Below are 27734 nucleotides of genomic sequence, written 5' to 3' on the forward strand. Positions count from 1 at the left end.
CCCCTACCGTCAGTGGATACACCCACATCCCCCCATACACACACATATATATATATATATTGCATGTGTATGTATATACATATATATGTGTGTGTGTGTATAGGCACACATGTGTACGAAAACCTGGGGTAAGAAGAGAAGAAATCAGAGGAAAAGTCTGTGGAACATTGTTTTATTCATTTTCATTCTATTAAATCAGAATACAAGGTTGTATTTATTGTCCACACAGAAAACGAAGCCCAGTTGTTCTTGGATTTTTCTCCTTTACACTTAATCACCAAAACAAGATCGTAGCTTCTTTTTTTTAAAACCTTTACAACAAAGTATTTGTGGCCCATTGTTTTGGTCGTACGTCATTCACGACCTACAAAGAGATTTTTTCTTTTCTATTTTTTATTTTAATGTGCAAGTTTATTTTCCTGCCCTGCCCATCTTATTTTTAGATGTCTAAAGAGGTAAAATTAGCCAGTAATTCACAAGCAAAGATTAATAGAAGCGCCCGGAATCATGAATTTAATTTTGTGCAGTATAAACGTTTTGTCTGCTTCCCTATCCCGTTAATCGTCTCGTGACCTTTTGAATTTATCTTGCAATCAACCTGCAGTTTGGAAACCTCTATTACTGTAATTAAACCTGACTGGAGCTGATGGCAGCGCCGCTGTGTACCTGTAGGGGCTGCTGTGGTGTTGGTGTACTGTATCAACTGGACGGTTGATGATGGTTACAGTAGCAGCAGCAGCAGCACTCATTATACAGGAAATCCAGAAAATTAAAATGTGGGGGGAAGAAAAAAAACAAACCTCACAAACAGCTGGCCCATATTTTAATCAGATGATTGAAGACTCAAAAATGTATTGAGAGGGCGAGTATGGTTGATTTTAAAATTGCCACCCTCACAAATCCGTGGCTTCGTTTGCCAAGTTTTACAGTCCTAAATAATATTATTTTATTCTTCTTTATATTGTTTATGCAACATTCGCAAATACAACGTCCCTTTCAAACCTAGAAACTCTGACAACACATTTGAGACTTCAGCTGACAAGGGGTGCTGCTTATTACATGGATAAAGAATAGTAAACAAAGGGTACGATAAATTATTGATGCCTAATAAGTTGAGGCGACTGCACTGAGGTTCCTTTTATTATTATTATTATTTTTCTTTATTTCTGGCCAAGAATAGAGAAAGCCTCCTGAGTTGTTTATTTCCTTCCTCCTTTTCTTTCTTTTCATGTCCTTCTCATTTTACGAGCCATGAGTCAACACAGCACACGTAAATGATATTTTGACACAGAGATCCATGAATAATGTATTTGAATTTACTTTTATGCCAGAGTTAGACCCCTCTAAGCACCCTTCTCCCCCTCCTCACCTTACCTTTTTTCCCCCAATATCGGTTCCCCTCTTTTCTCCTCCTTCCTCTCAATCCACCCCTTTCCTCTTTACCCCACCCTCTGCTTCCCCCCTTCTCTTCCTCTCTTTTCACTATTCCTCCTCGTCAGAGCCCAACCTCATTTCTCCTCTAGGGGCCCCTCCCTACTCTTCTCTCCTTCTGCATGTGGTTTGCTCTCCACCTATACCTCTGCCAGACAGCAGACAGGAAACAGTATGGTATCTTTTTAACACTCAAGATCACATCAGTGTTTCCTATCCGGGTCGTGCGCAGCTGGCTGCTCACTGATAACATTTTATAATCATGAGATCGGGAATTGGGACAGACACATGTGACTTCAGTAAGCTGGACAAAGGTAAATAAAGTCAAATGAAAAAGGAAGCATAGTTCATCTAGGAAATTAAAGGAAATTCCAAGATAATTTGCTAAAAAGCGAGGATGCTGGGAAGGGGGGAATTGGCTTTAGCATGTCGCCTCGCACTACATAATGAAGGTTTGTAAGGTCAGCAAGGCCTCCAATGAAGCCAACGGCAAGCATTGATTCAGTTTCTAAATTAATCATCCATAACTTGATCTGTTCCGATAAAGTCATCAGCAGCCTGCATACTGCATGATCAGCAGCAATCATTCTTCCCTGCCACGCTGCTGATATTTAGCCTAGGGCCCACAAACTGCCAGGCACGGCTGTGTTTTAAAAGTAAATTAAAAACATTTATTCTCATGCTAAGCTCGCTTGTAGTCATGGCGAACAGAGGAAGTAAGGAGGAAGGAAGTAATGGTGAAGTTCAGGATCCTCTGTCCGTCTGATTGTTCTCTCCATCGCCATCACTCCCAGGCTGTTTCAGTTCCTCCACCCACGCATCATTATTATCATCATCTTTAAGCAAAGCCGAGCATCCATGTAGCCTTCCCGTTTTTCTATAAACTGAACCGTCACTTTGATCAGAAGCCTGTCTTAAAAGAAAACCCCCCAAAATATATTCGGTCAAAGATCAAAAGTTACATAAATACATTTGAAATACACACACATTAGTGATTCAACAGTGACTAAAAGAAAGCCCTCAGGAGAAGTTTTTTCAGATTAAACAACTGAAGATTGAATCCACCGTATATCGATAGTAGTCTTTGACATTATAAAAAAGTTTGGGGACCCCCTGATCCGCACCATAATCCAGATGGTGATACCAGTCGCTGTCTGCAGCCTGTAATCTACTTACTTTACACTACTGAGTAATACAGTCCTCATCCCTTTGGCGTGAAATCCCTCTGCTGAGAAGTGGCATCGAAGGAAGCAGGGATGAATAATCTGCATCATCCTCTTCGCCCACAGAGTGGTTCTTCATTCATAATTTACTGCCACCCCATTACATTTAATGAAAGCCACTGACCCGAAAACACAGAAGGAATGAGTTTCTACAACTATGGCATCGGGATTGTTTCCGTTACCTCGTAAACATCAGTGAGAGAATCCAGTGTCAACGCTGGGATCTGATGTCCTTTCTGCTCGTGCTCATGGGAATATGAGACTGACCAGAACTTCCAACTTCTGCTTCTGTGAAGAAGTGTAACATCATCTCAAATAGAATGAGCATTTATAGTTCCTTTTAAAAGAACAGAAGAAGTGTCATGTATTTGCGGCTGTCTGATATTCAGTTACCAAATCTGAATTGTTGCACACAGAGATGGCTTGTGAGTAATAAGCCATAGGGTGGCATAGGGTGTTTTTGACACCACAATGCAATGCTTTTACAGGGTATGCATGTGTCCATGAAAAATTATAAATTTACTGTATTAAATGCAGTTATACACGGCTCTTTTCTTCCCCCTGCTGTGACCCAGAAACTGCAGCGTTTGAAAAGTGCAAAGAAACACTAATGCATTCATTTCTTTTTAAATTGTGGCATGTGCTCACATATTTGTGTGTGTGTTTAGCTGCAGCACACAATTAGGGTACCTTTTGTGCTGGCCGTACATTTTCCTGAGCTCAAGCCTGTTTTAGATGGCATCCCTTTGTTCTTCTGTATGATTACATTGTGACAAACAATGGAAACAGCTTAGTCCACAATAACAAGTAAATAACAAGTTAGTGTATCGCCCTTTTCCTGTAACACCCTGCCCTGAAAACAAAAGTAAGAGTAAGTAGGAGCATTTTAAATGGTGTGAGCTATTTGATGAATTTTAAAGAGAATACATCAATTTTTTTTTTAAGTAGACCCAAAATAATAGTTATAAATATTAGTTATATAACTACCCTTTTCCCCCATGTTTTTCCTTTTATTTCTTGGAAAATGTGACCAGTTTTCACATTAAATATACAGTATAGCCTGTTTAATCACAGCTAAATGCATTAGTCACTGTGCTGGCCCCAGGCATTTGGGGTGCATTCACAGCGCATCATTTGCTGTGATATCTAAAGCTACAATATCCCTTTAAGCTAGTTTAACTGTCTGTATTTCTTGTTGCTGTTAAATGCATATTTAACAGACTTTCTAGTTTCTTCTGCACAGTTATTCATATCAAGCTTTTCCAGAGATAAGCGAGTCTTACACACACACACACACACACACACACACACACACACACACACACACACACACACCACCCAACACAGCCATCCCCCAGACAAGAGTTAAAAAGTAGAACAAAAGGAAGAAGCTCCAATCTTGTCAAAACTATACCCATCCTGTATATTGCAAACCTTGGTGTGACTTCAGCTCACCACATGAGTCATCTGGGATTGTGAGTCATATTTTACCTGAGTACAAGAAGAGCCTTACCGCACTCCTACAGACAGGAAAACTTTTCACAGTAGTTACCACTGCAGCATGCCTGTGACTGTTGACGCACTAAAACTGGGGCAATAGCTTCTTTTTTTTAATGTGGTGCAGCCTAAAATTTCAACAGAAGTGATTAGATCCGGTTTAAACTGATGTTGGAAGGTAAACATCCCCTTCAGCTGTGAAAACAACCATGACTGACGTGTAGCAGTTGACCTTTCAAAATATATTTCAAAATTTTCATTCGTTTTTTTTTTTTAATCCCAGATGTGCAAAATCCCAAAAGTTGATAGGCTTTTTAGATCGTTACAGGCATATATAGAAACAGCGTCAATGACCTAAATTAAATCATTGTTGCATACAAATTCATAAAACCAAAATAGTTGCATGTGAAATCTCAAACAGTCAAATGTAAACATGCAGGAACAAAAAGCCCTACACTCGCGCTTCATCAGCCAAACTTCATATGAAGTTGCAACCTCTCTTTGAAATGGATGCATCTGTGCCATTATATGGATATAATTGTGGCCACTTTCATCCTGAGCGCAATTAGTATCTCTTCTGTGAAGTTATCAGTCAGATAAAGCACAAGAGCAGACAGAACCTTTATCACTTTAATCATTCCTCTGTTTTTTCCCCCCATCGCTGGAGTGGACTGAGTTTCCTGCAGCTGAATGTCAACAACTCAAAATGTCCTTCAGTCCTATTTCACATCATTAGTGCTCTTCTTTCAGATGATGTTGTGACACCATCAACCTGTGCTGTATATTAGTGTATTTAGAAAGAGTGTGCACTGTGTCTGTTGTATTTCCTGAAACAGCGGTCACGTTGTCTGATCACCATGAAAACACACAGTATATGAAGTAAACTAAGTTAATCTCAGCACAGTTACCAGAATCAGACTTAGTGATGCAGGGAAGATAGGATAATATACCACACTGTGCAAAAGTCTTGAGCAAAAGTCTTGCTAGGAAAACTGGAAATAGGTGCAGCATTTTTTTTTTTTTGAAACATGTGCAAACATAAATGGAATTACATAAATAAATAAATAAATAAATAAATAAATACATGGAAACATTGTAAGAAGCTAAGAAGCTTAGAAGTCAGTATTTGGCATAACCACCTTCATTCTTCAACACAGCCTGAACTTTCTTAGGTAAACTTTCATGTAATTTCTTTAAGTAGTCTTCAGGAATAGTTCTTCGGGCTTCCTGAAAGACATTCAAAGCTCTTCTTTGGATATTTACTGCCTTTTGTTTTGTTCTCTGTCAAAATGACTTCTGTCATGAGTTCAATCTATGACTGATGGAGACAGTCTACCATTATGTTTGTTTTTTGTTTTTTTCAGTCCAGATATATGGTAGTTGTTTCGGGATTACTGACATGCTGAAAAATTAAGCCATTGTCAATCAGATGCTTTCCAGGTGGTACTGCATGGTGGATCGAAATCTAACTTTGCTGCATTCACAATCTCTTTATTTTTGACAAGATCCTCAACACCACTGGCTGAAATGCAACTACTAACCATGACAGAGCCTCCGCCGTGTTTTACAATGATGATGGTTGTAGACACACACTGTTGTACTTCTCTCCTGACCTCCTCCATATACATACTAATTTGGATTCATCACTCCATAAGACCTGTTGCTAATTTACCATCCAGTACCACAACTGTTTCTCATTGTTTCCTTCCTTAAGAATGGCTTCTTGACAGCCACCTTGAGATCATTTCTGATGAGGCTTCAGTGAACAGGAGATGGCCTGCAATGTGTTCTATTGTCTTCCAATTGTCCAGTTTCCTTGTATTTTTTAAGGATGCACCTGCTGAGATAGGCCAAGTTTTCATCTAAGAGCTCTTTGGGATTCAAAAATATTTCCAAAAATACTCGCTGATGCTTGTCAAACTGTGTAATCTTCGGCACTTTCTGTGGGGAACAAATAATGCATTTTACAAATGGTAGTAACAGCCTAAAAGTAGAATTTAGAGTTAATTTTATGCTAATTTATCTGTTATGTGTTGACACAATGCTGGTTTAACCCTTAAGCTAGGTGCCTTTTTTATACTTGAGTGATTCATTCAAAAAACATTCCCATTGAAATGGTCAAAAGAGTGAAAAAGCATTTCCAAAGGAAACCTGGAGAACTACAGCTCAAGAACACTTTAACTAATTCCAAGGAAGGCGTATTTATCTGTATTTATTGATTAATTAATAGAAAAACATCTGGACCTGATTAATGTTAAGGCATCAGTAACAATACAATAATAGAATGTAATATTCTAAAAGAGCATGCTTGGCATAAAAAAATACCTTTGTTTTTAAAAGATGTGCAGATAATACTGCCATGCTTAAGTAAAAGTCACAGATAATCGTATTCCTGCCTCTTAAGTATTCACTCTCTCATTTTGCAATCTTTGCCCTCCTACAATCACGCATAAAGAAACTTTTTGCTTATGCTGGAGCTACACTGAAGCTGAGTGAATTAAAGCTACAGTTTGACTCCCCACCCCCGTATACCTCCTAATAAAACTGATTTGCTTTGGCATGTATTGTTTTGAAAAATAAATCAGTCGACTCGTTCCACTTCATGCGCTCGTGACATCATTTGTTTCCCCTCTTAACTCAATTATTGTCACTTAGTTCATCTGTGGGCCAACAATGACCTGTAGCTACAGCATGCAAGGCCCTTCCCACTCTCTGCAGCACGACACAAACGAGTAGGTAACAGTTAATGCCTTGAGCCTGTAAGTTTGTCAGAGTTAAATGCAGCTGGGAGTATTACTCGCCTTATTTTTCTGTCACCCAATCCTCTTTTGCCCGCCTTGAAAATAAGCTTTAAGGTAATTGTGTCATTGTGTCATAAAGCACAGGAAAAATGGTAATCCATTAAATTGTATTCTGTGTTCTTTGCTCCTGTTGTAGTGCAGAGCGACACCAACGGATTTTGGAAAGGTGAATTATGAATAATTACCTTTGATCTGCAAAGCCTGACGAGTAATAACGTTTAATACTATAGCCGATCAATGAAACGAAGTCTTTGGCCTTTTCTTCTTTCAGTTTTGCAGAAGGTGCCAGCATGTTTATTATCACACTTACAAAGTGAAGTTGTATTTTACATCAGCTGTACTACCGGGGTCTTTACTTTGGTTTACTTCAGTTTAACCTTTTAACCTTTGCTGCCTGACACTCACATCAGTAGCTGAAATGTTGAGTTGTTACTAGTTTGGATGCCAAACACTGAATTCTATGGCTGGTAAATAATTTAGCCTTAAACATGAGAAGGACCAGATGTTACTGAACGCACACATTTGAAAAGGTCTTTGTTGTGTCAATTAGTTGATTAAGTATCATCTACTCCCCTGCAGTAGGGAAACTTGATCTGTTTTTAAACGGATTCATATTACAGGGGCAGTAGAGAGCAAGAGAACGGCAGCATTTTCAATTACATGTCACCTTATTTGACTGACGGTGAGCCACCATTTGATCAGGCTTTTACTTTAATTGCTTGCATTTCATTGAGCAGAAGCATTTATGGTAGAATTTAATCAGCAAGGATTCAGCTACATGCTCAGAAAAAAAGTAAAAATGGCACGCAGCTATGATCGGGCCCTTTTACCTTTTGTGCTAGGGTGCTACACAGCTAGTAGCAGGCAGGGTGGGTGGGGGGGTCATGTAGATGTCTTCAGGCTTGGGCTTTTATCAATGTTACACAGAGGTGTAATATGCTTGCCTACTAAGTCAGATGATCGAATGAGCAAATCAAGGCAATGTCCCTGCTCGGCCAAGATTCAATTGTGGCCGGGTCCTTTGAGGCATGTCATCCACAGTCAAATCAGATGACTTCCTGTTAACTGTAGGGGGGTACTGTGACAGTGACTGAGTATTGATGTGTGTAGGCTGAAATGATCACCAAGCACAGACAATGTGAATAATGTGCGCTGTATTGCAACCACAACTTTATGCTTAATGGTGCATGTTCCCAGTTTCAAGAGTATCTAGACCCTGACATAATTTTTCTGCTTCATGGTTAAAAATTCATAATTTGCTGTGCTATGTTTTACATGAATGCAATCAGCGGCTACAGCAAAGTTTAGAACTTTTGCCAGTAGGGTACACTATAATTTAAACTGAATATTAAAATTGAAAGTTAGTGTAAAACTAAAAATACCGTAACCCCGCTGCTAGGGGAAAAAAACACAAACTCTTTAGATTTGGATCATTTGAATCATCATCATCAAGTTTCTAAGGGCACACTGTACAACCATGTGCTTCCTGTTTAGTGGGTGGTTCCTCAGAGGAATTTTTTGTAGGTCAAGGTTACTTATGGTTACTGAATTTTGCTTCAGGGGCACCTTCAAGCTGGGGGCCAGGGGGGGCACTGACCCCCACCCAGGAAAAAATGCTGGAACCCAACAGTGGCCCACCCTGGCAAGACTGCCCCATGCTGGTAATAATTTTAACAAACATGACCAAAAGAGAAGACATCGTGCAATGAGTTCAGGCATTTACTTATTATTTATAAAAGATAATTATCAATTCAAAATGTTATTTGTTTTTCATATGTACCCATTTTCAGTGATGTCAGCTTTAAAAGCAGGAAATTAACTAGGCATACAATTCTTTTCTTTCACTCATTTTTGCCATATTTTTAAGTAACATATATTTGACAAAAGCATCATAAACATGGAAATTCTGTTTTCAGTGTGCCACCACAGTTATTTCAGGGTTGGTCCCCATATGGCCACCCCTGAGAAAAAATTCTGGAGGTGCGCCTGTTTTGCGCATGTAGCAGAAACATAGTGCAAGGAATCATTTTTTGAAATTAAAAGGAGAAGGTAAACAGTCATTTTGCCACACTTCTGTAAGAGACAGAAAACATGCAAAATGATGGATAATTACAAAATGTTTTGTTTTTTGAAACAACAGTAATCATACGATGGGGCCTGTAAAATTTTAGCTCTCCTCATTGTTAGTTTTTGGTTTATTTTGGCTCAAAACGCTTAATTTAACATACAAAAAAATCATTTTACATGCCAAAGACATCCATCAGTGATAAAGTGTGTGAAATCAATATTCTTCAGCACTAAAATATGGAATTACCTTTGTTAATATTAATTAATGACAACAAAATTTAACTGCTGGAAATTATCAACATGGTTCATACCAATCGCATCTAAAGCATTCAAAGAAAACTCAAAGTCCTCTCTGAGAACTGAAACCCTCTTTTTTTGTTTGTTTTTTAAATGTTTCTTCCCACACAAAATCTCTTGGATGCCGACAGTAGATGTGATCATATGCGGAACAGAAGACAACGCTGGTAGAGAACAAGGACACACGGGTGAGCTGTATGCAGAGTGTGACTGAGAAACAGCGATGGAAAAGAAAGCCTGATCCAAGCCTTATGATGACTGCTTCAGCCCAGCAGGAAGTCTTTATCCTCCTAAATATTTAGTAAGCACCTGATTCTCAGCTGATAGTCCAGACCTAGCCATATTAGGTCAGGGGCATCACAAGACTTGATCCTCCACCAGCTGCCAGAAGGACACACTTCAACAGCTCCTCTCTTTTTCTGTCAACTACTCAGGTACACCTGCAGGGAGGAGATTTTATTTTTTATTAAACTATTTTCTGTACAGAACCAGATTATCCCTGAAACTCATGGAAGATATGTCACCTGTAGATTTGCAAAAGAACAAAAGGAAATCCTTGGTTTGCTGATCAAACAAATTTTAATCCAAAGCACTACAGATAATAACTCTGCCTAAGTTCTATCAGTAAAGCAGGAAAAAGACATTCCAGCATAACAGTGGACACACGGTGGTTAAAAAGGGACGCGTTATACCACAGATGTTAATTGGATTTTTAAAGGTCAGGTCTCCAAAGTTGCATTAAAAACACTTACTTCAAGTGGTAATCAGGTTTTGAGATTTATGACTGAGATTCAAGCAACATGTGGTGCAGTTTTGATCTGAGCCTCTTTCTTCCAAAGAAGTAGTCCCCGCTGAGAGCACTCAGTGAATTATTCAGCGTTGCTGGGACAGGTCCTTTACTGTTGAATTTTTACAATGCAGTGTTTTAAAGACACCAAAAACATCAACTCAATTAGTTCACCCCTACACTGGAAACTGGGACTCTTTCCTGAATGTAGCCGATCAGGCTGAGCAACTGCAGATGTGCGCTATGACAGAGCCGCGTCTCTTCCCAAGAGTGGGAAGTCTGAGGACCAAAAAACAACAGAGAGAGAGAGAGAGAAGTAAACTAATGGAAAACAAAAAGGTGACCATGCAAACATTGTTTAACGATGGTGTGAGCTAGGCAGTCAGCCAGAAGTTCTGCATGATAGCTAGATTCATTATATCTGGCAACACAGCAAAGCTTAACATCATGAAACACTCTGCCCTGAGTTTCAGAAACCAAGCCATCAAGAATGTTACCAAGCATGCAGTCAAAGTGAGCTCATGAAATGGCAACTAAAAGTTATTAACAAACTGCCTGAGGTGCCGCCAACTTTGTGGTAGAAACTATTCAGCTTTGGAGCACACTTCTCACTTTTTATCACTTTTACCAGCAGGGTAGCCAGTTTGGTATGAATTGATTGATTTTATTTGTGATATAATAAGGCACAACCACACATAACTTTCTACCATTTACCAGGGTTAGAGTCTTATGTCTGAAAATGTTATATTATATTACACTGTAATAAATCTGCTTAGGTTTAGGCAAAAATTATCTAAAGGCAGGATCAGTTAAAATGAAGTCTTTTACAACATTAAATGCATGTGAAGAATCTCTGTTTTCTAGGAGTGAAAATCAAATTTTGCTTACAGTCATTCACACAACCGCTATAGGCCATTTAATTTTGAAATATGTATCCTTTATTTGTCCAGGTAAAAAAAAGTCTGATTGATATTAAAACTCTCTTTTTCAAGAGAGATCAGGAAGGGGAAAAAAGGGCAGCAGAAATTATTAATACAACAATAGGTTTTAATAAGCTGCTTGGTCAAGCGACCTGTGGGATTTTTTTTCTACTTCTTTTGAGGACCTTCATTTTCAAAGGGCTCAAAGTAGGGCAGCTTCAAGAGCTGAGAAGGAGAGCAATTGTAACCCAATTAAAATGGAAAATTTTCATTTTTTTATATATAATATTTATTTTTAGTTGAAATATTTTTGAACTATTCAAACAGGAAAATTATATTTAAAGAAATAGGCTGTAAAAAACCATAGGGAAGTCTGGTAAAGTAATACTATAAGCAGTTCTCCAGTGCAGGTGTTACCAAACTAAGGGGGGACTTGTTTTTAACATTATTTTGTATCTAGGGAATAACAATTAGTCAAATAAAAATGTAAACTTTTTTTTGTCTTTTTGCCTTGAGCACAATGCTGCAAACCTCATTTAACCAGCGTGAAAGTTGGGGGTTAAAAAAATATCAGTATATTGTGTAGTGTAAGTATTGTAGGGTCTTGTAGGGCACTATTGTTGCTTGTGTTTGAAAGATTAGTTTTATATATTTACATATAAATCTGAATTAAACTGAGCTGAATTGACTTGGCTAAAGAAAATAATAATAATACACTCGCACTGACACCATAATGCAGTAAATGAATGCCTTTTTAGTTGTTTTTCTTCTTCACTCTCTCTCACATATTCCATGATGTAACTACATTTAAGTATTACAGAATAGCAGAATCACTATACAGTGATGCCATTGTTAAGGTGTCCTGTGTATAGTAAAAGTACTGTGTGATTCCCACCGCTACGAACAGAATCACACTATAATTGTAGACTACTGGTGAGACTGCACTGACATCACCGGGTGTTGTTGTTTATGTGGTGTGACCTTGATAAGCGCTACAGCTTTGCTCAGTTATTTTTAATATCACTTCAAAAATGCATGAGAGCTATTGATTATAATAGGAAGGGTGCCCACAGAGACTAGTTATAAATATGGCCCAGAATGTTGTGCTACACCCCTGCTCAGCCTCACCGACCCATTGATGCACTGTTTAGACCAGTGACAGCCCTCTCATTTATTAGGCACCTGTGTTCTCATGTTGTTGGGTTCCAACTTTACTAAAACATGCTAAGATCTTACCAGTGCGGTGTAATTCCATCAACCAGTCAAATACATGCAGGGCACAAAATTCTGGTAGATGACTTTTCAATTTCAAACCAATCTGTCTGCTGTGTTTTGCAGTCACTGTAACATGATACTTGCCAGTGGCAAATTTCAGGAGCTGTAAAATACCATCTACAAACCTTTGTCTTTAATATAGAAATGATTCAGTCCTCAGACTGGTGAACATATTAATGATATCTCTCAGCTGGCTTGGATTCATCAGCACAGAAATCTGCTGCAAATGGTTGATGTCAGGATCATGTTTTAAACTTATTACAGTTTATTCAGTTTTGGACACTACACCCTCAAATCTATCCAGTTATCTCCAAAAATGAACAGGAATTGATGGTAAAACTGCAGGAGACCAGTAAAGATAAACCCTTCCTTCTGCCTACTTTCACTCACGTTGTCTCTAAGGGAGAAACTGGGGGGGGAATGCATGGTTTCATTCATCCTATATGCATAATGCCTTGCGTGGGTGTTCACCTAACAGATGGACACCCTGATCTAAATTATAATCAGGTTATCCAGTGAGAAGATGAACTACTCATCACTGATGGACATGCAATTTGCATAAAAGTGCACACTACCTTAACCTCTTAAGCCCCAAGCCTAACTGATCTCCTGCCTTTTGCCCCCGTATCAGGGGTCGTTGGGGCTTAAGAGGTTAAACACCCCCATCGCCTTTGACATGCGCCTTTACCTCGTGTTTTTAGGAAAGCGTATCACCAAAATCACACAAGACAAGACAACAGGCAGGTGAAAAAGAGAGAGAGACAGAGAGGAAGAGAGAGAAAATAATTTACAAGTGTTTTAAGGAAGCAGTTCGTTTCTCTTGTGCCATTTGCTTTTTCATAAATACCACAGCTCTGAGTGCTGTTAATGCTTTGTGAATCACTTTGTTCTTGTTTGCCAGACAGTGTTCAGAAACAGCCTCTGGGGCTTGTCTACAGTCAAACAGGCTTTTCTTTCGCTTTCTCTGTTTTCTGTCATTTTTAAGTGATTGTAGACAAGGGTGAGGAATGTCAGCAACAAGCACCCGCACAGAAGTGTGTGTGTATGTGTCATGTGTTGATGCTGGTCTGTTCTGGCACATGTAAGAGCTGTCACTTTCCTTTTCAATCACAACATCTTAAAAGTTTCCAAACTTGCAGGAAGAGGTAAAAAAAAATCTCATCTCTGACCAGAGTATTCAGAAATCTTGACAAAATGTTACTTCAAAACTGAACAAAAAGAAATTACAAAGTTGATGCCGGAACCTGTTAATATTCATTAAAAACATGCATCACAAAATAAAAAATGACAAAGAAAAAAAATGCTTTTTTTGTTTTATTTTCTTAGTTTCCTGTGCTTGCTCTTTTGTATCATAATGGCTGCATTTTCACAATGTTCCCCACCATCTGTGGGAATGTGATACCTTTCTATAGCTGAGTGAAAGAAGGGTGGGGGGAGGAAGTGGTGTTCTCTAATCCCAGAATCCCTCACATCGAATCATGCAAATTTGGTGCACTTTGAAGCGAATCCAGCTCCTACCATATGCAGAGTGAAAACAACAATCTATTATGCATGCATTGCACCAAGCTTATGGTAATGTTATTTCACTGCTATTCCTATAAAGTCAAATTTGCAGATGCACCACATATCTAAAGTTTCTTTTAAAATAATATTTGTCTCATTGCGGTGTGTATTTGTGAATAACAAGTGTTCGGAGGTAGCTGCTGAGATCTGCTCGCGTGATGCTTGGAAATTCGATGGGTGATATTTTCTTCTCCCAGTCTGTGTTTGAGAGGTTGTGTGTATGTGTGTGGGGTTTTTTTTCCCCTCTGTTCACGCAGGAGTACATTCTGGATTCAAGTTATGCTCTTCAGCTACAATAGCACAATTAAAAACTTCTTGCAATACAGTGCCATTTGTTTTTCAAGGTTGCTGTCTCTTCTGAGCTCCAATGAGCTTAGCATTCATTACCTCCTTGTCTTGTGATCATCAGACCAAGTTATCCAATCAGACCAAAAATGAAGCTAGAAATCTGCATCGACCACATATACAATTTTAATGACAAGGTATGTATTTAAGCTCCCAGGCTGCTCATCGCAACATGCTGCTTTCGGCAGTCTTACATTTTTATTCCGCAAGCCAAAAAACTGTCAGAGTGCTTTGTTGCTCTCTGTCTACGGTTGGATTGAGAACACAACATCAGTGATATTTCCATTTGTTCAATGGATAATTAGGGCCCACGACATGCCAAGAATCATTTTCCATCTTGGCTCATCCTAATTTGGGGGAGGAATCATGCAAAGTGTAATTGGCAAGACGAGATGTGACTGGTGTCTCCCATGCGGATCCATCCTTTGTTACAACATGCAGTTCCTAATGAAGAGACCAGCAACTTTCTTAATTATGTTGTGTTGAAGGAAATCATATGCATGAGCTTTCGTGTGGAACTAAAACTTGTGTTGTTACCTGGCAATCAATTTATAGATAGATAGATAGATAGATAGATAGATAGATAGATAGATAGATAGATAGATAGATAGATAGATAGATAGATAGATAGATAGATAGATAGATAGATAGATAGATAGATAGATAGATAGATAGATAGATAGATAGATAGATAGATAGATAGATAGATAGATAGATAGATAGATAGATAGATAGGTAGATCTATCTATCTATCTATCTATCTGGTTTTAGGTCACATTTCATCTTTTTTTCTCTCTTTCTCTGAGCTTATCTAACTTTACTAAAAGCAACATCAGCAGGTTTGAGACTGCCTGGGTCAGTGTGGGTGGTTGCTTAAGAAAGGATTGCATACCACTGAAAGGACACACACACACATATAGGCAGACAAGCACACTTTGCGGTGTACCTGTGGCAGTACTGTTATGAAAAATGACAGGGTGTCAAACAGTTTCTTGTTGATTATGAAACCTTTTCACAAACTGAAACAATGGCATCCTGCAGTTCTGCATGTGCCCAAACTTTGTACATACACAGTGAGTTCTGAATGTCAGTGAATGTCTCTACACAAGCACTGCATATTGATTTGGTTTGAAATGTTTTCATTTTTCTTCCAGTGTTGGGGTTACTTTAAAAAAACAAATCAGTTTCTCTGACTGAAAAATATCTTCATATTTCAAACTGTCTGACGGTTCTAGCGTGATTCAGCTCTTTATCCAAGTTTAGAATAAAAGATATTGTTAAACCACTAAATCTTAAAAGGTTTTTTTTTTATGTCTACATCATTTATGAAAATAAGCCCAACTTATTTGGCATGCTAATAAAAATTTGTTGGCATAAACAGTATCGTAATTTGGCATTACGGTACTTTTTTTTATCTTTATAAGTTTTGGGGGGGGGGTTAAGCTCTCTGGCTTTGAGCAAAGAATAGCTGCACAGCATTGGTTTGAAATGACTGGGCCACCAACGGATCAAAGTGATTTACATGTTATAGGTTACATAGAGCTCTGGTGTGTAGAAAGCATATAGGAAAACACTGGAAAACAACAGCCACACTCGCACATCCATTATGCACTCAAAGCCCTATGGCATAAGTGTACACCTTATAAATCCGCAGGATTTGGGGAATAAAATTGTTAACCTACTGTTGAGAGTGAGTGTAGCTCTGCAGGGGCAGCTGCATATCATGCAGGATGAGAGGAGGGACGTGGGGTGGCTTTATCACTCAAACTGGCCTCATGGAGCCCGGTACTCTCTGCCAGCCAGACTCCAAGTTATTCTATGCCAGTGGAGCATTGATTTTCCACACTGTTAGCTCACATTATTCCCCCTTTCCTCAGAGGAAAATTGCTGGGAAGAAAAAAAAGGACTCCCTGTGATCGATTGGTCCACTGCGCTACTGTATTCAGGTTACAAACTGAGGGAGATGAGGGAGGGGGGAGAGCAGGGTGGAAGGGATGAACGGAGGATGAAGATGGTGTAAGGAGGGAGGTTTGCATATTAGTCTTACTGATGTAAATATGGGCTATAAAACTAGGACTGGGGAAGACTTGAAATACCTCAGTGTATAAGATTTATAAGAAGCCATTTATTATTTTGTATTTTTATAAATAACATTATATATTATTACTGAATAAAAATCATCAATTCTGCACATTTGTATGTAAAAATCAATGCGCTATTAAGTCTTTTGCCAGAAACCTTACAATGGCAGTTTTAATACACACAGTCAGTTACAACCTTGGAGCCTCCTTTAACTGGTTCCTTTTAAATGGCCTTAAATTAAAAAAAAAAAAAAAAGTTTCAACTTAAATGTATCTAATAAATTGATGTAGCTCTTGATACTCAGAGATCTTAAAATATCTGTCGCTGTAATCTTCAATGAAAAGACTTCATTTTTGGCCACAGACATGTTACATGAATTATCCAAAAATACCAGATATCAAGCCGACAAATCCAACAAGCAACGGAACTGAAGAAAAACATGGCAACAAAGCCCATCGGCTATACAGGGATGGTATTAAAATAGCTCATGCCATCAACAGCCAGTCACTCAGCCATTTATTAATAATAAATAATGCTCTGTCTTCCACTTAGCCATTGCCTCCACTGGTTTTAAATGGTATACATTTTCATTAATGTCAGTGGGTTCTTCTTTATTGTGCCATCTTGCATGTTAGGTGAGCCATTCTCCCAGCCTTTTAAGAACATTATGTTAGCAGCAATGCACATGAACTCACTTTCTCATGATGGATGGGAAGGATGAGGAGAGGTACAATGGCCCATACAGCAGCTCAGGCTTGAGCATCACAACAGGAGCTTCTTGTGGTTTTTAGCATTAAACATAGTGTTGTGTTTGACAGTTAGCCAAACACAACACTTTGGTTGAGACTGAATCTCAGTGAAAATTATTTAGTTATTTATTTATTGGACTGACGTGAGGGATGCAGTCTAATTTGCAGAGGTCTCAGCTTAAAAGTATCAAACTTTCCAAACAGTGCACTACACTGTGAGCAGATTAAAATATGCATATTAATCTATTAATAATTATTCCATGATGTTACCGCTGTGTTGGCAGGAGTCTCAGAGATAGATATCTCATAAACAAATTAAAACTAAATAAACGATTTTTATGTTTAGACAGCATTATAGGTAAATTAGAGAGCACGGAAAATGACTGTAAATGAATGTTATTGCAAAGATAGGCACAATGTCCACATGTGGTCTTGAGTAGGCTCGCCTTGCTACCACCAGGGAAACTATAAATGAAGTGTGCATTTTAATACTACAGAAAATGTATTTTATTTTATTTTTTAAAAATTAATTCTAGCTTTACTACAGTGTGTAGTTTTGACCAGATAAAAGGTCTTGCTTGGGTTACAACCATGCAAACTCAAGAACTGAATAACAAATCCAAAATGAAGTGCAAAAAAACTGCAGTTCCTTCAGTGGCCACTTGAGGCAAACAGACAGGCAGAAACGGACAGAAACAGGCAGACAGAATAAAAGATGGACTTCTGTGACGTCGCCCACTGGTTTCTGAAGTCCCGCTTGAAGCCTTTGGATGAGCATTTCCACTGTTGACGTCTTTGTTGCAAAAAACAGATTTGACGAGCAGTGCTGGGTTGAACACATTCCAAAGTATCTCATTACTGTAATCACATTACATTTTAACACACTAAACTAAATTCAGTAATAACATTCCAGTTACAAGTTCCTGTTTCTTGTGTTACAAACATTCTTCAGTTGTTTGTATGCTAGGCATGCAGAAAAACAAAACATGTAAGTGTTTTTGAGTAACAACTGTAACAATTGATTAAAGCATCGTAAAAATCAACATTTACAAAATAGACTTAATTTACCAGTTAATAGGAATATAATATTTGAGCCCCAAGACTCAATACGAAAATGTTTGTAGTTTATAGTCTTCTGGGGAGCAAAAACCTTTGTGCAGCAAAAGCTATCGCCACGTGGTGGCCTTAAGAGACGATGCAGATTTTTAGGCACTTCGTCACTAGCCTAATTTTTCCAACTGCCTTGGAAAAGTAACTAATTACCCATTCTGAAATGCTCAGCTTTACTTTAAAGTATTTTAGTTTTATGTTACTTTAATCACTAAAGAGCAAGTATCTCTGTATGTGTGCAGTGCATCCATACATTCTATGTATTTGCTTGTTAATCAGTCTTATCAACCTTAGCTAATACCTTAGTAGACCACACTCCAAATGTCCAAATGTGGTCACTCCTGCTGCCATTGACCATAAAGTTAAACTTAAAATCTCAAAAAGAGACTCAAACTAACAGGGAGGTCATTGTGTCTACAGCTATCTTTTACATTCAGCCTATGGTTAAGACTTACATAAACATTTGATGTTGTTTGATTGAGATTTCCTGTTGCAATGAATAAATCAAGTCACACATTTTCTGTCAGTGATGAGGTAGCACTTTAGTACTTGACTGAGCAGCATGTCATAAAGATTGCACTTTAAATCTTAAATATTGCTTGTATCAAGGCAGAAAGTACACATAGTTTTCTAAAAGCCAAGAGAATTAGTAAAATTGTGTCCAAGAGCATTGCTGAAGATTACCAGAAGATATCAATAGGTCTAAATGTTAAAGTCAATCGACGTGACAGGAGTAACACTAAAATATGTAATGTACCTTTAAGCTATAAGATACACACATAAAGTTAAATAAAACTTTATAGAAACATTTTTCTCATGAAAAGTTAATTTAAATAAGTTATCTTTAGGGTTCCTCGAAACATTGCCAGCTTTATCTCTGTAAGTAACCTTGTTAAGACCAAGATTGTCAGTGTATGCAAATAATTCATTAAAGTTCACACTGTTCCAGTTATTATCTCCAGACACAGCAAAAGCTAAATTTAATCTCAACTTGATCTAAAAGGCCAATAATCATTGTTTTCATATTTATCTAAATGGGATAGTCCCTTCTTTTGGGGGCCAGGATGGGTGATAAGCATTGTCACTTTAATTACATCAAAGTAAATATTTCATATTGGCCAAATCAGATCTTGTGGCTGAAACATTCTTGTAAATGGAATTTTATCTGTAGCTCGGGACCATTAGTGGCACTGAGTTCTGAGGCAGCCTAGAGGATGGTAATTAAGTCCACTCAGCCGTGACTAAACATTTTTGACATTTTTCCTAGTCTGGAATGAACTGTCAGTGTGCAGAGAGAGTAACCATCTTGTCACTTTGTGTTTGTATAAGAATAGCAGAAAGCTGGGTGCTGCGCTGCGAGTCCAGAGTTTCATATCCGACATTTTTCATTATCTGAAAAAAAGAGGGAATGAAATGCAGAAAAAGGGAAAAAATTGCAGTGCCTTAAACATGGGTTTTTCTGTCTTTTCCCCTCTGTGTGTGCGTGTATGTGCACGTGTGCATGTCTGTATGCGAGCGTGCGTGTGTCTGTGTGCGAGACCGAGATAGAGTGAGAAGAAGAGACAGACTGTAACCCATTTCTAATTCTAACTTGCTTCATTTCAAAACAGTGCTGAGGGAGGAGCAGCCTAAAATACTGTATGTGTAAAAATTCTGAAAAATGTTTTGAGCTCAGTCAATGCAAAGAAAAGTAGGGCACATTTGACTTTGCTTTGCATCATGGTTTGCTGATGGATCAAAGCTGTCAGTATAGCCCAGTTTCTCATGGGTGCTTTTGTTAGATTTTCTCTGTATTCATTTGGACCTTCAAGGTGTAAGTTAGCCTGTGTACGTGTGTCCGTGTGTGTGTTTATGCGTGAGTACATTCATTAACTGAAACTAAGAAACTAAGGTCGATTTCAACAAAGTTACTGCATATTGTGGCACATTTTGCATCTCATTTCAGAAAGGTACCAGGGTGCTAATATGTTTCTCCTCTTGTGCTTGCAGATATAATGAGTTACAGTGGTATCGAAGACAAAATCCAGAGATAACAAGGTGACTTTGAACTTGCCTCTGAAGATATTCCACTGGCATCCTTAAGAAGAAGAAGAAAACAAGCAATGCCTTAATAGCCAATACAAGCATTCCATCAACTTTGGTATGCTTGAGTAAATTGAATACCCCTGCTTTGCCTTTTGTTCTAGAAAATGCATCAAATTGATTGAAAGAAGCAATTACGGTTCCAGGGAGCAGTATTGATTTTATGAAAGTGTGCAATTACTTTAATTGGAATAACCGTGTCTCGATTAGATGTTTGTAGTAGACTATGTTCAAAAAAATGTCTGCATTGCATACAGTTGTTTTGATTTTGAGCAAATTCCATTTCCAGTGCAATCCAGCCTTTGTGCCTGATTAGCCTGGTTATTTTTACATATAAGCATTTTTCTTGGGATTCAAAAGACATTCAGTCAACACGAGTTCAATGGTAATGAAAGTCAGTGGGAACATAAGTGAAAATTCTTTTCATTGTCATATAAGTACAATACTGGATATGATTTTTTGCATCACAGCAGAAGCACACTGTGCTGTGAAAGTCCCGTATGAGCAAATGAGAGCTGTGTTTTATCCCTCGGTGTGTTGGTTGCCAGGTACGATAGCAATGCATCTTCTGTTCCAGCAATGCTAAGTTAGAAGCAGTAAAAAAGGGGGGAAATGAACAGTGAAGTCAAGCCTTAAATCTGGCTGCATACCATGTGACCTGACATGGAGCAACCAAATGAAAGAGAGAGACTGAGAGAAAGAGGGAAAAAAAGTGAAAGAGTGAGAGTGAGACAGAGAGAGAGAGAGAGGAGGGAGAGAGCAGAACCCCCATAAAACCATCACTGCTTTCAGTTCAAATAGGTCCTATCATCTCCATGACAACAGTCGTAATGGTAACATGGAAATATATTAATGTAAAACCATGGCAACGTTCTCCAATTGAATTAAGCAGCACCTGTGCACATTACAGAAGAAGATAAAAGACAAAAGGAGCCAGTTCCTGCTTGCCAAGCAGCTGTGGCTTTCAGACCTTAAAAACCCATCTACATTTCCTGAACACATTTGTTTTCCAATGTTTCTCTGCAGCAAATTACCGTAGCGTTGAGCAGTTTTTAAGGCTTTTCTGCCCTATTTGTGCAAACAGATGAGAAACTGGATAATTGTGTTTCTTTTTTTTTCTTTCTTTTTTTTTAAACCATAGAGTATAAGCCCAGCTCCTCTGCCAGAGTGCTGTAGCGGGATTAAGAGTATATGTTGTTTTGTTTTTTGTGGGAGGTTTTTCCACCATTAAATCACATAATGGTGGGGCAATCATTCGGATAGGTATAAGGGCACGGTGTTTGTGCACAAGGAGACATGTTAGACGCACAAACTCGGTACACTGTGCTCCCTTTCATTCAAAACACAGAGTGTGAGAGAGTGAAAGTGCTTGTGTTCTGCCATCTTTTCTGTGAGCTGAGCTAAAAAGAGAAAACATTATCTACATCACCATGCCATCAAATCTGATGGATTTTATCCCATCCCACCCCTCCACCCTACTCCCCCTCCCTCTTTCTTCTCCCTCCTCCTAGCCTCTCTGTTCACTGGTAATGGCAATGTAGCATTCTCTCACCCTTGAAAATATGAGTCTCTGTGTTTGTTTGTGTCTGCAAAAAAAGGAATAAAGAAGGGGTGAGGCTGGTGAGGATACACAGCCTAAGTGAAATTACTCTTAAAAGGATATTGTTGTTCCCTGAGTGTTGAACAGTGTGTTCAACAGCCATATTTTATTCATGCAAGCAGTCAAGTCCAACAGAGAGACCCATACAGTACACGTACTTTGACTCAACTCTGTCTGTCTTTGGAAGAAAATCTTCATCCTGTTGCGAGGTAGCGTCGATAAAACTCTAATCTACAATCTCTCAAGGGATCCACCGACAAACTATGTTCTCCATTCTGCTTTCCAGTGTGCAACAATGCCGCTCCTACCAGGCTGACAGAGCTCCATTCTGTCATTACTAAGTGTGTTTAGACATGATAAGGCACTCAGGCCTCCCTACAGGCACCTTCGCTACAATAGGTCAAAATTACATAACAGATTCTTTCAAATCACCCAGGTGTTTAATGCTGTCAAAAAGGTATGGCGGGGTTTAATAGCACATAAACACTGAGCAAGAATATAGTCCAGATTGGCTTGCTAGCCAACACAAAGCACACCATTGTGTGTCCACTGCAATAAAACCTTGGTTTGACTTAAAGCATTGTACAGTGACGCATAATTGCAATGAGGCATCAGAATGAGCAGTAACCTTTTCAGGAATTTAACCATTTTACCATTTTTTTCTGCATATTTTGTAATTACAGTCATTTCTCTCTACGTGAATCTTCTTGCAGAGTAGGAGTAAAATATTTTTGTCCCTTTAAAAAGGCTGACGCGAGAAGGCTTTGGGAACATAGCCTTGAACTGTGAGCTAAACTGACTAACTGTTTTGTGTGCTGGGTAGAATAATAATTTAAGCTTCTTTCATTCAAATTCCTGTCAAAATTTAGCTGTGGATTTAAAATGTTCCTTTGGACAAAATGTTTTGTCTATAAAAACAAACAAGGCCAATTTAGAGTAGTCAGTGTTTCATAGGGAAGAAATATGTTACCTACAAAATACAGGATTGCTATAAACTGCTATAGTACAAATAGCTTTGTAGTTAAATTTATGGACACTTGTATGATCGTTTTAATCACTAGGAACATTTTAACTCCTGCTAACAAAAACATATCCTGCTTGACGCTAAAGCAGTCCTCCCACTCTAGTGTTTTAAGTCTGCAAAGTTACAAAGACATACTGGGTGTACTAGTTTTTCCCAATTTAAAAGCTAAAACATAGAAGAAGAGCTTGTATAATGTAGGCTAAATAAGTGAAATACTTTCCAATTATCCAGTGAATAACAGGATCTCTTTTTGATTATTTGTAATATTTCCTGATCATCCAGTAAACAAACCAATATATTCTAATTGAAATTGTCACTTCTACCACTGTTTTTATTAAAAAGCACTTTAGTTTGTAAAATGTTTTATACATAAAAAATAAATAAATAAATAAATACACGAAACAATATAAAAATCTGAAACTATTTCGACGTGTCCTTTAAATTTGTGATGTTTTTCTTATTTCAGAGCTTACAGGACCTGGATAAGGCCAGTGCAAGCATCATACTTCAACCCAGATAAAGATCAAGTATGCTTCATTTAATCAGTGGCTGGAACATGGAAACAAAAGAACTCCTTCACTACCGTGCATGATAGAGATTACCTAGAATCTGCATTAAAAATTTAGTTATTTATTGTTTTACTTACTTACTTACTTCTATAGAAATTTATGGTCGTTCCATATTATACATATACAGATCTAAATAAATTAGGGATACCAGTATCTGTTATATGAAATGAAATGATACAAATATAACATGTTAGCACACTCTGTGTAAATTAAAAAAAAATGCACTGACTGAAAAATAAAATGTGTTTATCAGTTATTATTTCTGCATGAAAAGATGCATGAATCCAAATTAGCCTATTTTTTTCTTTCTTTTTTTTCCTCCCACTTGATAAAAACATATGTAATTTGAGCACTCAAAAAGAGTCCTAATTGCTCATCTGAAAGGGACCATGATTGGATGCTTGAATTTCTTTATATAGAAATGACTCATAATATCTCCGCCTGAACGACAAACAATTTTCGATGTCAAATGATGCCGTGTGCCACGTTGATTAGGAGTAAGAATAGGTCCTGTTTCCCTGCGTGTGCACAAAACATGCACTCGCTCATATGTATCAGATAAGATATGTCCATAAAAATAAAAATCTTGATCGAATGTCGCCGACTTGCTGTGATCGCGCATACTAAACACAGGCAATCAAAATAACGCACTCTTTGTTTTTATTCAGACATTGTTGGCCCTTTTTAATGATGTGAAAGAACAGTGACGTAAGCTCCTGCAGACTTACAGTATGTTCTTACCCAGAATGAGAGCTGAAATGCTATAGGCAATTAAAAGACTCTTAAATTTCCTTGAAATTAAGTGCTAAATGAAACGTGGTCAGACTGACAAGTCTGCTCTCTTTCTCACTGAGCTTCTCTGTCTTCCTGCAGCCATTCATGCAGAGGGGGAAAAGGTATACATGTCTCTTTTACCAAATCAAGAGTCAATGCATGTAAGCCCTGTGGTGATTTTCCTTAATTATGCTTCAGGCTGATTTGCAAGGTGGATGACACAATGAGGACATGATGTCAGTCAAGTAATATCTCAGCATTTTCCTCGCTGCTAGTTCAGATTTACAGGCACTGTGTCTGTTATTGAGTGAGCATTTTCCTTGTATGAAGTAAGTCAGGAAAAACCACACATGGACTTAATCTTTTAGTGGTTCAGATTTTAAAGGCTTAAAGTCCAGCAACAGACTGTGGGAGCTGACCTCTGGGGAAACTAGGTCATGACCTCCTTGTCTGCAGAGCTGCACTGTGGACAATATACCACCACCTCTAATCTCTTCTGTTTCATAATGCATGGTTAAAGTTATATTCGCGACAGATGGAAAATTACCCATCATTCTTTTGTAAATGAATTATTAACATCTTACTTTATCTAATGTTTGTAAACTTAGATCAGGTTGTTGACACACTGCTGGTTAATAATCCAGGTTGGTGCAACCTGACAAAAGGGGTCAAAGGTCAGCACTCCTGGACAAACTGTTTCCCCTTAGGTTTTCCTCAGGTGACAGAGTTACAAATAATAGTTAAACTCACGGCACCAGGGAAAGTAATTGTTTATATTCCTACTCCTTTCTTTTAAAAGAAGAGTAATGACACGGGTCCATTAACAATTTATGAAATGATTCTCAGTAAACTAACAACCTTTTGAATGTATCCCTTAGCCCTGAGATGAATTTAACTGGACGTGCCCTGAAGGCATTCATGAATTTGCTGTTATTTATTATGGAGTGATGGCAAGGCAGGTATGGGAGTAGGTAATGTGTTCTTTGGAAGAAGCTGTATATACTGTAAGGTTTATTTAATGCTCATAAATGACAGAATAATCCTTCCTGGTTAATGTAGGGGAAGTTTTTTTTTAATATTGTTTGTGTCAATAACATGGATACATATCTTAACAAATCTACCATTAGGTACGTAGTTTTCATGAACAGAACTAACTAGTACAAGTAAAGCATGCACTACTCTGGGTTTGTCATATATACACAAGTTCATATGAAACCAAAACCAGAACAATCTTTCCTACACAAAATGGCATGTAGGTCATTCCTTGTTATTTCAGTTTCCTTATATCTAAATGATTTAAAAAAAAAAATCCAACAACCTCAAATTAACTTTTTTAAAAGAAAAAGAAAAAAAATAAGAAATTAGAAGTCATGCTCTCATGTGGTATAATTCATTCAGCTGCATGCAAATGAATGTTTATTTCTAATCTTATTACATAAAAGAATTATAATAATTTAAATTCCCCTGAAAAATACATGTAGTCACACGGGCAAAGTGCTAATGTGCTGCTTTATTTAAAATAAGGTGAGGGGCTACCTGCTAAGAAACGTGTGAGTTTATATCATGTAAATTTGTTTTAGATTCAATGCAAAATAATCACTGGAAAAAATTTTTTAAACACACTTCTTTTAGATCACCTACATTTACCCCCACACGGCTTTCTGTGTGACAAAAACATTGTGCAATTTCCTTCTTTTGTGTGTCGCTTTATGTAGCAGTTATAAGCAAGTCAATGTAAAAAATAAACTAATAAGGATAAAAAATGAGATAATTCAATAATACTAAAAAGCTGGTTAAGAATCAGAATGTAATAAGTAACAACAGATAGATTACTTGGTTTGCTAACACAATGAGGCTGAAGAGGTGAAAAAACACACACTGTATAACCATTACCATAACTTTTTGTGCCTTTTATTCCAGCTTTACCTCTGACTTACTACCTAACTACTATACTGCCTGCTCCTTTATATATTATTTTCTTGTTAGTGCATATCGCAACTATTGTCCTCTTTGCCACGTTTTGTTGCACTCTGCAGTGTGCTAAGAGTTTTGTAACTGAAATTCATCAGCAGCTGTGTATGCATGATTGTTGACAGAGAAGCTAGATTGCCAAATTCCAGATAAATTGCATATTGTTCGACTCTGTGACTTTGTTTATGAATTCTAGTTTTAATTAGTAGAGGCTATCACTGACACGTGTAGCTTCACTTTACTGTATGTTTTACACTAATTTTGAAACTCCTTTAACAATGCATGAACCCGCTTAGATGTTTAAAATGGATATGATACTTTCGAAACTGTGAAAAGTCTGATGCAGAAGGGGGGAGGGAGGGTATTCAGCAACTGCTCAAAGTGAGAACAAAGAGAACAATTTCAAATTTGAAGTTATCTTGTCCCAAGTTGAAATCTTGTCACAGTCTCCTTGAGAATAAACTGATATTGAGCATAGCTACATATTGAGTCCTAGCCACTATAAATATTACACAGGTTCACTTTCCCCTGCCCAAGCTGGGTCTGAACAGTTCTTTCAGTAAAGAAGTAGCTCAGAAAGGTGTAACACAGCTAAAGAGTGACTTTGCAAAGACACTGTTCTTTTTCATAACGGCAACTTTGTAAGTCATATTTTAATGACTTCAAGTGTTGGAGGCTTGCCTGAATATTTTCTACAGTAACTTGGAAACAGGTTTTCAGCATCCACATTTTTTGGCTATTTAGCTGTCCAAGGTCACTGAAATATCACACGCTGAATCTGTTTTGAGATGATTTTCAGTTTAAATTAGCACGGTCCTCAGCAGTTCTTTTGTTGTTCCACGCTTTACCCAAATCAGGCATCATTTCTGCAGAATGAACCGAAAGCCAAATTATCTTATCTACCTTTCATCTTCCAAATTTTTTCATCTGCATCACATTTTATTTGAGATTAAAGTAGGGCTGTGTCTTTGTGCAGCACTAATTGCCATAGAGCTTCGGTAATTAAAGGACAATAAAGCCTTAGTAGTAATTAGTTTCTCTTGTTTGGTTGCTAGCCCATCAATTGTGCTTCAATAATACTGATCATTAGCATGCGCCTGGGCAGTGAGGGATGCTGGGAAAGGAGCCCTGCACACACAGCACTCCACATTCCATTCCCATGAAGCCATGGCACAGAGCCATGTGGTTAACCCTTTGTGTGCCGGGCCGTGGCAGGACGTGCCTACCAGTGTAGGGCCCTCACTGTTAAATAAAGAGGTTGCACTGCAGCATAATAGACCTGCTGGAATAATGACCGGCTTTTTGAATTTCAGAAGGTTGGGAACATAAGAACTGCAGCAGTGGGCAGATGCTGCTGTCACGGTTTGTGTGAAAACAATTACACCCTTCCTCTGTGTTACATGCGCCCTTATTCACATGCAGGTTCACCTAATGAAAGCCTGTCTGCAGCACTATAAAGACTGATAAAGAGTCCAGATTATCACTGTTTTAATGCAGATGCATCCCAAAAAGGATCAAATTAGGTATCTTTAAAGTGAACAGCAAAGCAAGAGGACTGAAGAACATT

This window comes from Aulonocara sp. 'chitande type north' Nkhata Bay, linkage group LG20, assembly GCF_057382095.1.
Source record: "Aulonocara sp. 'chitande type north' Nkhata Bay isolate Kocher_YH1m ecotype deep benthic linkage group LG20, A_spYH_male_GT1.1, whole genome shotgun sequence".
NCBI classification, from domain to species: Eukaryota; Metazoa; Chordata; class Actinopteri; order Cichliformes; family Cichlidae; genus Aulonocara; species Aulonocara sp. 'chitande type north' Nkhata Bay.